At 42.7% G+C, this 14,439-nt stretch overlaps 1 protein-coding gene across 8 annotated transcripts in view; it reads left to right on the top strand.

Annotated features, from left to right (window-relative positions):
* LOC115129563 (prominin-1-A-like) overlaps positions 1–14,439 on the top strand; it is a 115,687-nt gene that overhangs the window by 20,315 nt on the left and 80,933 nt on the right. The window lies entirely within an intron of this gene.

Genomic DNA, 14,439 nt, shown 5'->3' with positions numbered 1-14,439 from the left:
CAGAAAATGTCAAGAGCTTTGAAAGTTTCTTCAGGTGCTATGATGAAACTGGCTCTCATAAGGACCACCACAGGAAAGGAAGACCCAGAGTTACCTCTGCTGCAGAGGATAAGTTCATTAAAGTTACCAGCCTCAGAAATTGCAGCCCAAATAAGTGCTTCACAGAGTTCAAGTAACGGACACATCTCAACATCAACTGTTCGGAGGAGACTGCGTGAATCAGGCCATCATGGTCGAATTGCTGCTTAGAAACCACTACTAAAGGACACGAATAAGAAGAATAGACTTGTTTGGGCCAGGAAACACAAGCCATGGACATTAGACCAATGGAAATCTGTCCTTTGGTCTGATTAGTCCAAATTTGAGATTTTGGTTCAACCGCTGTGTCTTTGTTAGACGCAGAGTAGTTGAACAGATGATCTCTGAATCTGTGGTTCCCACCGTGAAGCATGGAGGAGGAGGTGTGATGGTGTGGGGGTGCATTGCTGGTGACACTGTCAGTGATTTCTTTAGAATTCAAGGCACACTTAACCAGCATGGCTACCACAGCATTCTGCAGCGATACGCCATCCCATCTGGTTTTCGCTTAGTGAGACTATAATTTGGAAGTCAGGTCATCTGATGCAACACTCCATCACTCTCCTTCGTGGTCGAATAGCCCTTGTACATCCTGGAGGTGTCTTTTGGATCATTGTCCTGTTGGAAAAACGAATGGAATTCATGAACCACCGCATAAACCACCGCATAAACAATCAGTATTTACTACTGCAGGATAACCTATGCATTTATAAATGTTTATGTTGTAGGCTAATTAAAAACATGTAATACTGTATATGTTGTTAAGCAACAAAACGGACAAGTGCTCAACTTTAGGGCAATTGGTTAAGATTGGTGACAACATTCTTCTCCAATGTTTATTGAAAACATAAATACATTTGCAAAATGAGCACCGTCTCTGAAATGCATTGTTTCAGTTGTTGGTTAGGAAGCTAGTGAATATTTTAGATTATCATCAAAACAACTCAAATCTAAACAAGGCATGGTATCAAGAACAAGATAAAATTAGCTTGAACGAGCCACCCATGATTCCCAACATGGCAGCTTCTTGCCATTGTTGCTAGCTATATAGCATTCCAGAATCACAGCAACACATGGCCTTCTGCACCTTTGAAGCTTGTTCACCGTTTTCGCGAAGTTGTTCGCTAACCCATCTATTAGTTACCAAATTTCGCTATGTCAATAATACTTAATTTCACCGGCTATATCTCCATTTCCTCAGAGGAAGATGAAGTGACATCGTCACACCAGACTTCAAATAAAATCACATTTTGTGACAGTCCCTGCCAAGATGTTCCCCATTCAACACTCGTCAGGTTGTGCTTACTTCCCTGAACTAGGCTTTGCCTTTCCACAGACACAGTGGCTTTGTTTGGGAAAACGCAGAAGTTTGTCAATGCCATCCCTGACCCAGAAAATCACATTGCATTCTACTCTGCCTTACAAGCAGGGAGGGGTCGAGTGAGTTGAACAATACCTTGGAAATGTATCTCAAAGATATGCCGTTTTATACCGTTTCCACCAGTAAGCCTGTTATATGGATGTCCCCCTATACGGAGGAGAAGGTTTAAGCTGGGGTAATATTCGTATTTTGACGGTGCGACTGGCTTTTTTTTGCCCATTGATTAGTATTTTTCATTCCAACCCAAGGTCTCATCAGTCACATGCCTTCATGGGTAAATGTGAGTGATGGAAGAATGAGTGCATGGGGCTTGACTTAACAGACTGTCTCTTTCTCTCTCTCTCTCGCTCTCTTTCTCTCCCCGCCTCTCTCCCAAACAGACACACAATTATGTCCCTCTCTCTTTCTCTCCCTCTCTCTCTCACACACTTTACCTGGGTACGCTTCTCTGAGACATTGATGAAGCGATGCATTTTCTTTATATCTGTGTCTGTCTCCTGCCTCTTCCGTTATACTCTGCTCAGTTGAGCGGCTACAGAATAACAGATTTTGGATTATCACCTCATTTCGGTGGCCAAGACCCGAAATGGTTGCATAGTTGTAAAAAAAAAAAATGGCATGCTGCACTAATACTAGGTTGAATAGGAATCGTATAACATTCTGACCTGCAGAAACTACCACAGACTACCATGTGTTTCACTTTCATTTTTGCTACTCTCCTCGTTCTAATTTAGACTATACAGGGTTTCTTCTGGATCTTAAAGGGGCTTAGGTGGTAGGTGTGGCAGGGGGCATGGAAGGGGTGTGACGGGGGTGCGGTCTGCCCGTCAGCTTGGTTGAATTTAAGAGAATATTTTAGAGGCCCCCATCTTGGCCCCCAATTTCCTGCAATTATACACATTTCCCCATGCAGCCGAGAGAAAATTTTGCAGTTTTAAAGCACATTTCCTGCAATTCTTTGCATTTTGCCATGGCTAATGCTGTGTTATTTTGCTCAAACATAATAGCAAAATCTAAATTCATTGTTTTTGGAATTTTCAATTCTCCCTGACTGCCTTGCCTAGCTTTTATTTCGGTGAATGTTAGTTCTCAAAGATCATATTATAAGGTCCATTATCTTTTGTACATACTCTATATCTGGTTTTAGTCGTTTAAGTGTACATTGAAAGCGCTTTTCGATCCCGAAAAAAAAAAAAAACACACAAGGATTTCAATGGTATAAAAACTACAGCTATAGGTAAATCCCTCAAAATATCCTACAGCAGTCATCATGATGATGAAGATAATACTGTGTCGGTCCAGTGCCTTGCATCCCAAAGTGCATATTACAAGGTTCCCTCACCTTATGGTTCACAGTTGGGTGATATTCGGAGTCCATTTTGTGGACACTCCCCATGGTTATTGCAGTTCATTTAAATGAGAAAGACTGATTATGAATGAGCGTTTAGGTCATTCTTTGTGCATCACCAACCCAGGCTCAGATTCAGATCATCTTCAGAGATGCGCTACTGAACTGGTTACATGTATTGTGTGTCCCAGTGCGTGCGCTTAGACGTTCACTCAAATCAATTAAAGTGCTGTGCATGGACACCCAGGGGACTAAGACTGTTTTGCATGGACACCCAGGGGGCTAAGACTGTTTTGCATGGACACCCAGGGGGCTAAGACTGTTTTACATGGACACCCAGGGGGCTAAGACTGTTTTACATGGACACCCAGGGGGCTAAGACTGAGGATTAGCATCACACTGTGGGTGTTTGGAGAGATGTAGGGTGGGAGGTTGCGTAGTGGTTGGAGCATTGGGCAAGAAATCGAAAGGTTGCTGGTTTGATTAACCGAGCCGTCAAGTTGAAAAATCCCTAGATTCAATGTTCGTGCCCCCATGGACATCTAATTAGCATAATATACAAATATTTCTGTTTAAGCAAGAGATATCATTTTGGGATGGGCTGCGTCTCAATCCCCTGCATCCATCGGGCTCCCGAGAGTGGTGCAGTGGTCTAAGGCACTGCATCTCAGCGCAAGAGTCGTCACTGCAGTACCTGGCTCGAGTCCAGGCTGCATCACATACGGCTGTGATTGGGAGTCCCATAGGGTGGCGCACAATTGGCCCAGCGTCGTCCCAGTTTGGCAGGGGTAGGCCGTCATTGTAAATAAGAATTTGTTCTTAACTGACTTGTCTTGTTAAATGAAGGTTACATTTAAAATAAAGAAATCTGCCCATGTTGACCTTCCTCATCTGTGCTAGAAGGTGGCAGAGCTACAGCGGTGTTTGTCAGACAAGGAGACATCCCAAGAAAATGTCTGTAGCATCCAACTACAAACAGACCCCTTTATGGAAAGATGAGACTGTTACGGACAAGATTGTGTTTTCCGTTTTGCTCTACGATCCCCAGAAGTGTCATGGGACCTGTCTGAAGTCAGAACCGCCAATCTGACAACCTCCAATCTGTCCAAACAGTTTGGGCTACACACTAATTTCACCCACCATCGAAAGGTGAGACTCTCACGAACACATAGGCCTACATGTCAGTTGTTTTGCACTAGGACGCCCACATGCCTCACAAGACTCGTCTGAAGGTAGCCTGTTTTCAAAGTATATATGGAAGTACTTCCATATAAATCTGTCAATGATGGGCAGTGTATGAAAATCTCACCCATACATCAGTTCTGTTTCCTCTTTTCCTCTTAGGAAAAGTAATAAACCTGAACTTGAATTAGCCCAGTTAACTCAACCCCTGAAGTTGCCCACTTGCTACATTCTTGCAGGGTGTGCTGCAGGCAGGATATCCTGTTTAATACAGGCAAAGATATGGATGCAGTAGAAGCCTATAGGAGCTCTTTGTTCGTTAGAGCCTACCTACTGGGCAAAACTGGTTGAATCAACATTGTTTCCATGTTCTATGTAGTGACGTCAAAGCCATCAAAGTAAAGGCATTTACTTTTAACCTAAGTTCAATGACATGGCGAATTTGTTTATTTATTTGATGTTGAATTCACGTTAGTTGACAACTCAACCAAATATAAATCAAAACTAGACTTTGAACTGACTTCTGTGCCCAGTGGGTATCTATCTAATCAGTTGCTGCTGCACACCCGTCCTAAGCGAAATGGGCTACCTCTGGGAAAACTCCAATGAAATATTTATCAAGCAAGGTTTTTCTTCTTTATCTCCACTCAAAGGCTGATAATAGAGAATATAGATGCTGCTGCGGTAAAATCCACCACTCAGGCTCGGAGGTGGTGAGATGCTAGCTGGCTCCCCCACGCTACCACAGATAGAGTTACGGCGACGGAGAGAAGTGGCGTGGGTGGGAAACCTAATCAGAGGCAAATGTGAGCTGCGCTGCCATTGATGGAGGAGGATTAGACGATTCTATTCACTGAGCCCGAGCTTGGATCCCATCCACGTCCATATCTCTCTCTCACTCTCCTTCCAGAGCTGCTCGTCATTAGTGCCTCCCGATACACATGCGCGCTCACATACACTCACTCATTCACTTATCAGACCAACACGTTCATAAACCTCTCCTAGATGCCTAGTCCTCAGGTCGAAGGAAAGGTTAGTCATCAGGCGAGTAATTCACTGGAATGTTTTCCTTTGTACAAGTGCTTCTAATTTATGCCTCCATAAAACATTTTCCTTCGCCTCTGAAAATAGTGAGGTTGATACCCACAGGGGATCCCATCCATCTCAAAGACACAACAGGTTGTCCAAATACCTCCTCCGCCTTGTCACATCAAAGGAGTCTTAAGTCCTCTGGGAGACAGCAAAGGAAGTTTTCCAGTGCGTGGAACAAACTGTGAAACACGCCTGAGTGTTCGGATGAGATTTCAGAACATTTGTTTGTGTAAAAAGCATTGCTTGGGCTTACACAATTAAGTTAATACCATAGGGTCGGGTATCATCTCACTCTCAAAAGAGACCTGCATTGCTGTGTTTTCCCATCACTGATTTATTATATTCCTTCAGATCTTTTGAAATCAAAAGGAGCAACCCCTGTCTCGAGTCAGGTGATATCAGACCCAGAGTAGGTGTCAGCCATCAGATGAATCAGAAGCACATGGAGTTCCGAGTTTAGCCAGCAGAGAAGTAGCCTGGGCAGCCGCTTTATGGATCTCCACTGTCGTCTGGGCTTGATGTGCACAGCCGGTAATACACTCGTGTCCCCTGGTGACCCGGGTCTTACAGAAAACATTCTCCACTCAGGCTGGAAAAGGCTTCGATTTCCTCCCTAACTAGATTTAATGGCAAGAAGGCTAACATTCCTAGGCATTAGCCACACTAGCGTGGTGTTGGAAAATGGTGTTTCACAATGAAAGTAGCCATATTTTCCTTGTTTTTTTGTTGTTGCCTTCTCGCCATGAAATCCAGCCTGAATGGAGAATGTTTTATGTACGAACCGTTCGCCGGGGGACTTGTGTGGATCAAGCCCAGACTATAGTGGAGATCCATCCATAAAACCCACTAGTGGCTACCCAGGCTAGTACAGAAGTAGCGGATGGGGAACCCTACCGTACTGTTACAGTATCTACCGTAATTGCTGGACTATTAAGCGCACCTGAATATAAACCGCACCCACTGAATTATAAAAAAATATGTATTTTGTACATAAATACGCCGCACATGTCTATAAGCCGCAGGTGCCTACCGGTACATTGAAACAAATGAACTTGGTCACTATCTTCCTCCTCCTGTGCACTGAAACCACTGAAGTCATCTCCTTCGGTGTCGGAGATGAATCGCCTCATAATTGCTTCATCCGATGTTGGATCGTTTTCATTGTCGCTCTCGTCACTTTCATCCGGAGGCAAATACCCCGCTGAGCTCATGCTGCCCCTTCAACACGCAGCAGTCCAGCCTTTCGAAACCCGTTGATGATAGTGGATTTTTTGACAATGCTCCACGCTGTCAGGACCCACTGGCAGACTTGACCATAAGTTGCTCTTCGCATGCAGCCCGTTTTAGTGAAGGATTTCTCCCCACTTGTCATCCAAGACTCCCACTGAACAAGGAGCGCCACCTTAAATGCACGATTTACACTGATGTCGAGTGGCTGCAAATACTTTGGGCCATCTGCTTTTCTTCCCTCTGAAAGCCTTTGTTGTCTTTTTGCACTGAGTCAGTTCCTCACGCTGCTGTTTCCAACGTCTTATCATCAACTCATTAAGGCCAAGTTCCCGTGCAGAAGCTCTCTTTCCTTTTCCAACAGCCAGATCGATCGCCTTCAACTTGAAAGCTGCATCATATGCATTTCTCCGTGTCTTTGCCATGATGAGGGTGACAAAATTACTACCGTAATCAGAATGATGGGAAGTTTGAGCGCGCTCGATTTTACGTCACATTATGTGACGGTGCTCAGTTTTTTGGCGGCATGAATCTTGTGAAAGCGGGAAAAATCCATAAATTAGCCGCGTCATTGTATAAACCGCGAGGTTCAAAGCGTGGGAATAAAGTAGCGGCTTATAGTCCAGCAATTACGGTAGTCTCCCACTGGCATGGAGTCCTACCGGTCTTATTATGCAACTATGTAATTGAACCCCCCCTCCCCTTGCTCTACTACCTCTTGGAGTCACACAGTAAGAGACACGGCTCTTTTGTTTACCACTGGGCCTAAGGGACTGTTTACATCCGCCCGAGGAATGGGAATTCATGCACCATATTCAAACCATGTCAGCTGGATTTAGGGCTGGCAGAATAGGAGGGTGACAGCACAGCAAACGTCTGACCTCCATTGAGTGTCAGTTTCTAACGCCCTAATATCACTATATCCCCCTGACTCCAAAACCCATTGGATCTCCTCCCCTCCTGGCTATGCTTTACCCTGAATGTTACGACTGCATGGCGTCTACATTTCAGTCTTGATAATAATATTGTTGTCACAATAAATCGGGCACAATTTAATGTCGTCATGAGTCAGATTATGGTGAGTGCAGGTACTGACACATTAGCAGCATTTTAGGTCAGTAAACTAGCTTGCCGACAAGCCCGAAACAGCATACTTTTACTGCACAGGCTACTGCATACCTCATCAGTGCATCTTTGCATGTTTATTGTAATGCTTGATGACATATTATAGTGTTCAGGTAGTGAGTTATCTCCTAGAACTCTAACTTTGGAAAACTGACACTAACATTTGCTGAACATATTGCTGTCCTATATTTCAACTATAATTTTTGCTTTGGTTTATTATAAGCATGAATAAAATAAAACCTGATTATGCCTAATTATTGTATTTAAAAATAAAAAAATAACGATGTTGCTTTGGGATATTTAACCAGACATAACAATTCCAATGTAGATGTAAGCTTTTCAAACAGCTGTGGTACTATGTGTTGTGAGCGTACATTTTTGTGTTTACCAAAAGTCTAACTCTTTTCGGGTTTAGTGGGAGGTCAGGGCAGACTGTATCACTTCTGAGTGGTCAGTTTGAGGTTGTCACTACCAATGTCAACACTAGCTGCAGATTGTGTTACCTATGCCGTGAGGCTTTCCGGCTTTGAAGTGAAGTCTCTCTCTCACTCTTCTCTCACCCACCCGCCATCTTTGACTGACCAGATAAACAACTATTGTTACACAAGAGTTTACATCCTAAAATTGAACTCCAACTCAGTATTAAGTACAGAGCAGACCAGTACAATGTTATTAGCTCAAAATGAATACAAGAGAATCTCAAACAAGGCCCTCCAATACCTGCCTGCCTCTGTGTGGATTGCCAAAAGAGGCTATTGTCCATCACACAAAGTGGAACAGGAAATAAATTAGGAACTGTCACATAGCTGTTAGTGAGGTAAAGGGCGCAGGCCAGTTTCTCCCCATTAGCGTGAGAGAGTCTCCTCGGGCTAATCCCATTAGCAAATCAGCTAGCAGCACGGCAGCTGACATGGGTGTACACATGCTAATTGGAATTAATTGGGTGAACATAATAGTAATCTCACCTTTGTTCATTGCTTGCCTCCTCTTCTCCACACAGCATGAGGTTCAGTGAAGCACAGGGATAATAGTAACACCTGACTCAGATTTTCAGTCAAATCATGTTGACTGTAGGTATCTAGTAGCAACCCGTATGGCAGATAATGGCAGCGTTCATTTGGATTGACAGGCGTTAACTGTTATGACAGTTAACGCCTGCCGTACCAATGTGTCGGAGGAAACACCGTACAACTGGCTACCGAAGTCAGCAAGCATGCGCCCGGCCCGCCACAAGGAGTCGCTAGCTTACGATGTGACAAGGACATCCCCACCATCCATCCCGACGCTGGGCCAATTGTGCGCTGCCTCATGGGTCTCCTGGTCGCTGCGACACAGCTTGGGATCGAGTGTCTTAGACAGCTGTGCTACTCGGGCGGCCCTTAAATGACTCTTTACGTATTGATCAATAACCAGGTTAACCATCCAACCATTTAATGCGGATGAATTACCTGATGCATGGAAAAAGTCACGACTGGGCTGATGGAAACATGAAATGCCGCTACAAATGAATAAAAGCAGACAGACAATTTGTCCGTTCGACATGGTGGGATATTTTTGTCTGTAAAAAAATTAATTATGCCAGATATGGCAGTGGAAACACCTTTATGCGCAAATATTTATATAATAACCGTTATATCGAAGTAAACTTGGAGTCACTCAATGACTCAGGAAAGCACAAGGTGGTGAAAGTGCACTGTGATTGGCTTGATGTTCCTTTCCAATAAATATTGAGGGTCTTATTCTGGTGACATGATGATCAATATTCGGCTGCTGTTTGAAAAATACAAATAATCTTGCCCTGATCCATAATAATCTCATAATGTACAGTTGAAGTCTGAAGTTTACATACACCTTAGCCAAATTCATTTAAACTCAGTTTTTCACAATTCCTGACATTTGATCCTAGTAGAAATTCCCTGTCTTAGGTCAGTTAGGATCACCACTTTATTTTAAGAATGTGAAATGTCAGAATAATAGTAGAGAGAATTATTTATTTCATATTTTATTTCTTTCATCACATTCCCAGTGGGTCAGAAGTTTACATACACGCAATTAGTATTTGGTAGCATTGCCTTTAAATTGTTTAACTTGGGTCAAACATTTAGGGTAACCTTCCACAAGCTTCCCACAATAAGTTGGGTGAACTTTCCTCCTGACAGAGCTGGTGTAACTGAGTGAGGTTTGTAGGCCTCCTTGCTCGCACACACTTTTTCAGTTCTGCCCACACATTTTCTATAGAATTGAGGTCAGGGCTTTGTGATGGCCACTCCAATACCTTGACTTTGTTGTCCTTAACATTTACATTTACATTTAAGTCATTTAGCAGATGCTCTTATCCAGCCATTTTGCCACAACTTTGGAAGTATGCTTGGGGTCATTGTCTATTTGGAAGACCCATTTGCGACCAAGCTTGAACTTTCAACTGATGTCTTGAGATGTTGCTTCAATATATCCACAAATTGTCCTGCCTCATGATGCCATTTATTTTGCGAAGTGCACCAGTCCCTCCTGCAGCAAAGCACCCCCACATCATGATGCTGCCACCCCCGTGCTTCACGGTTGGGATGGTGTTCCTCGGCTTGCAAGCCTCCCCCTTTTTCCTCCAAACATAACGATGGTCATTAAGGCCAAACAGTTTTGTTTTTGTTTCATCAGACCAAAGGACATTTCTCCAAAAAGAACGATCTTTGTCCCCATGTGCAGTTGCAAACCGTAGTTTGGGCACATTTGCTATATAAGGCAACAGTTTTTGTGACAAAACCGTCACTACAGTTGAAAATGCAATGGAAACCCATTTAACTAGTATTTTTTATGGTAATTTAACCACAAAAGTTTTTTTTATGTGCACTACATCATCATGCACAGCCTTTTATTCGCAATATTTCAGTTTGATAGAAACATCCCTGATGGGAAAATGTGCATAGTGCTTTATGCAGATGTTTTAATATTCACATGAAAATCTGTCGGCAATTGAATGAAAACCTAGCTACAGGAGAAAAGAAATTGGTCCACCAAGCCAGTGATATAATTGAAGTTATGGGGAAAAAAATCTCATGTTACATTTTTTATATGGTATAGACAACAAGTGCCTCTCCTCAGCTTAATTAAATCACCGACAATGTTTGTAGTCATTTTTGTAGTGATTTAAATCCATTTAAGTGCATTTTTTGCTTTTGGTATGCATCAAGTACAATAAAAATACATTTTTGTCAAAATACAGTTCCTTCAGGAAGTATTCAGATCCCTTCCACCTTTTGTTATGTCAAATCCTTATTATATATTTTTTTCTTCTAAAATACTCAGCAATACCGCATAAAGACAAAGCGAAAACAGGGTTTTTAAAAATGTTTATGAGACTCGAAATTGAGCTTAGGTGGATCCTGTTTCCATTGATCATCCTTGACATGTTTCTACAACTTGATTGGAGTCCACTTGTGGTAAATTCAACTGATTGGACATGATTTGGAAATGCACACACTTGTCTATATAAGGTCCCACAGTTGACAGTGCATTCTAGAGCTAAAACCAAACCATGAGGTCGAAGGAATTGTCCATAGAGCGCCGAGGCAGGATTCTGTTGATGTACAGATCTGGGGAAGGGTACCAAAACAATTCTGCAGCATTGAAGGGCCCCAACAACACAGTGGCATCCATCATTCTTAAATGGAAGGAGTTTGGAACCACCAAGACTCTTCCTAGAGCTGGCCACCCCGCCAAACTGAGTTATCCGGGGAGAAGGGCCTTGGTCAGGTAGGTGATGGTCACATAGACAGAGCTCTAGAGTTCCTCTGTGGAGATGTGTGAACCTTCCAGAAGGACAACCACCTCTGCAGCACTCCACCAATCAGGCCTTTATGGTAAAGTGGCCAGACTGAAGCCACTCCTCAGTAAAAGGCACATGACAGCCCGCTTGGAGTTTGCCAAAAGGCACCTAAAGACACAGACCATGAGAAACAAGATTCTGTAATCTGATGAAACCAAGATTGATCTCTTTGGCCTGAATTCAACTGTCACGTCTGGAGGAAACCTGGCACCATCCCTATGGTGAAGCATGGTGGTCACAGCATCATGCTGTGGGGATGTTTTTCAGCGGCACGGACTGGGAGACTAGTCAGGATGGAGGGAAAGATGAGCGGAGTAAAGTACAGAGAGATCCTTGATGAAAACTTGCTATAGAGCTTTCAGGGCCTCAGACTGGGTCGCAGGTTCATCTTCCAACAGGATAATGACCCTAAGCACACAGACAAGACAGTGCAGGAGTGGCTTCGGGACTAGTCTCTGAATGTCCTTGAGTGGCCCAACCAGAGCCCGGACTTGAACCCGATCAAACATCTCTGGAGAGACCTGGAAATAGCTGTGCAGCATAGCTCCCCATCCAACTTGACAGAGCTTGACAGGATCTGCAGAGAAAAAGGGGAGGAACTCCCCAAATACACGTGTGCCAAGCTTGTAGCATCATACCCAAGAAGACTCGAGGCTGTAACCGCTGCCAAAGGTGCTTCAACAAAGTACTGAGTAAAGGGTCTGAATACTTATGGAAATGTGATATTTCACTTGTTGTTTTTTTATGAATTTGTACAAATTTCTAAAAAACAGTTTTTGCTTTGTCATTATGGTGTATTGTGTGTAGTTTGATGGGGGGGGGACATTTAATCAATTTAGAATAAGCTGTAGCGTAAAATAAATTGGATAATGTCTGAATTCTAACCTAATGCACTGTATATTGCAGCCTATTAGAGGATCTGGAGGCATGGCTTGTTGGAGTTTTGGCCTTGGGTTAGCTTTCTTTTTGCCACCCATGGGCAAAAGTGTCATGCCAGTTCATGTGCTATGTACTCTGTCAATACAGTTAGAGCTTGTACACTGCCAGTACTACAGTCTTAATGAGACTGACATAAGTGCATGTGATACTAAATAGCTCCATTGTTAAGACAGTCACAATTTCAGAACAATGTGATTTGCCAAATGTATTTTATCAGCCATACATTTTAATGTAAACATATACTGCATTTCTTACAAATACAATCAAATGTAATATATTTCACAAAACATTTCCAAATGCATTTGAACATTTATTTTCTAAATAAATCGTGAAATACATGTGAAAATATTGTTTTAATGTATTTCATTTAATTATTTTGAAATACATTAAATACTTCTCCCAATGCATTTAACATATATTGTGAGTTACATGTTTCATACATTTCTATATACATTCCGTAATATATGTTGGAATGTATTTAACATGTTTTTGAAATACCTTATATGGCCAATTTTCTTTTTACATTGCACATGTATCCTAATATATTTTAAATTCATCCCCCCATATGATTACTACTTTTAAGCTGCTGCTGCTTGCTATGCAGGCCAGCCCCTCTACCCTGATATGTACTGTAGGTAGCTAGCTAATGTGATTACACAGAAGGTATCTGTAATAGGCTGACCAAACTGGCTCTGTCTATCCCACCAGACACATTCATGACACGCAGGTTAAAATACCAAAGTCAACTGTGAACCAACCATAGTAATAACATTCTTGGACATTTAGCTACCTTACTGTTCCTAGCTAATTTGTCCAGGGAGGTAGACATTGGGTTGTTATTTTACCTGAAATGCATATGTTTTTTTTTTTAGCTGCATCTTTTTAGAATTTTTACCCATTTAGAGTCATTTAGATACAAAATGGTGTGTTCCCCACTCTGACAATTAATCTACAGATACAAAGGGGAAACCTAGTTAGTTTTCTGTTAGTTTTCTTAATCTCTCCTCGTTCATCTTTCTTCTTCTGTGGATTTGATATGGAGGTTGGCAACCAACTTTAAGGTACAACTGGAGTGGAGTGAACCGGAGTGGACTGAACTGGCGTGAAGTGTGGACCTCGTTCATCTTTCAGTCACCCACGGGGGTATATGTTCGTAAAAAAAAACAATCAGTAGATGGGAGAGGCGAGACTTGCATCGCGTCAAGCTCTAAAATGGAAAAACATCTGTAAATGTATTTTGCAACACTCGCACACACAACGCGGCCGGTTTGGTCAGCATGTAAGTCATCTTCTGATGAGCAAACCCACTTACCTGGTTAATGGATTTCCCCCTTTATCAGAATGTGAGGGGATATTGACAGTGGTCGATTCAATGTCAAATTGAACCGTCAGAAAAGTGAAACCAGAGGTCTTAGATTCACTTTTCAACTCTGGGGGGGAAAGCAATGGGGGAAACGTGAGCAATGTGTCAAAATCATTTTTACTAATAACTATTTTCTGGTAAGGACAGGGATGTACGCGCCAATCAGATGCGAACATGTCCTAATTTCAACACAATTTAATGTCAAGACAAAGACAATGAAGTAGGTTTTCCATGGAACCCGTGTTAGTTTGCCACTCAGATCTTCATAAAAGCAAGAATAATTGGGTGAAAGAGAAGCCCGAAGCGACCTCCTCCTCTTAAAACACAGCCCATCCTTTGAATAATAGATGGCCCATCTTTGCTAAAAAAAAAAAAAAAGTGCCTGTCAACGATTCCCTCCCTCCTTAGTGTGTCTTTATTAGCATTTTTTTTTGTCTATTTCTGCCTGTGATATAAAAAAAACTGCATTGCAGCAAAGGAAAGCCCCTTGTCTTTCTTTTTCCATCTCATTCCAGGGCGCTTTAAGCCTCTGAGAAGCATTGCTCTACGCTGTCATCATTTGTGAGAAATGAACAACCCCGCTGCAGGTCAAATAGCTGTGGGAAGAGTACCCCACTCCATGCTCTATCAAGCTCATGCCCCCAATATGCCACATAGATAGGGCATCGAGTGGGTTGGAGGAGAGGCAATCTTGGAGAATGTTGTCGCAGTATTTTTGTCCTCAGCAGTGTGTCTCAGTAATATGACGTCCGCGGAAACGGTGCTTGACCCTTTCACTTCATGAAAGTGTGGTGCTTGACCCTTTCACTTCATGAAAGTGTGGTGCTTGACCCTTTCACTTCATGAAAGTGTAGTGCTTGACCCTTTCACTTCATGAAAGC

The sequence above is a fragment of the Oncorhynchus nerka genome, linkage group LG5 (genome assembly GCF_034236695.1).
Source record: "Oncorhynchus nerka isolate Pitt River linkage group LG5, Oner_Uvic_2.0, whole genome shotgun sequence".
NCBI classification, from domain to species: Eukaryota; Metazoa; Chordata; class Actinopteri; order Salmoniformes; family Salmonidae; genus Oncorhynchus; species Oncorhynchus nerka.
The sequence above is the reverse complement of the archived record's forward strand: the minus strand, read 5'-3'. Positions and strand labels throughout refer to the sequence as shown.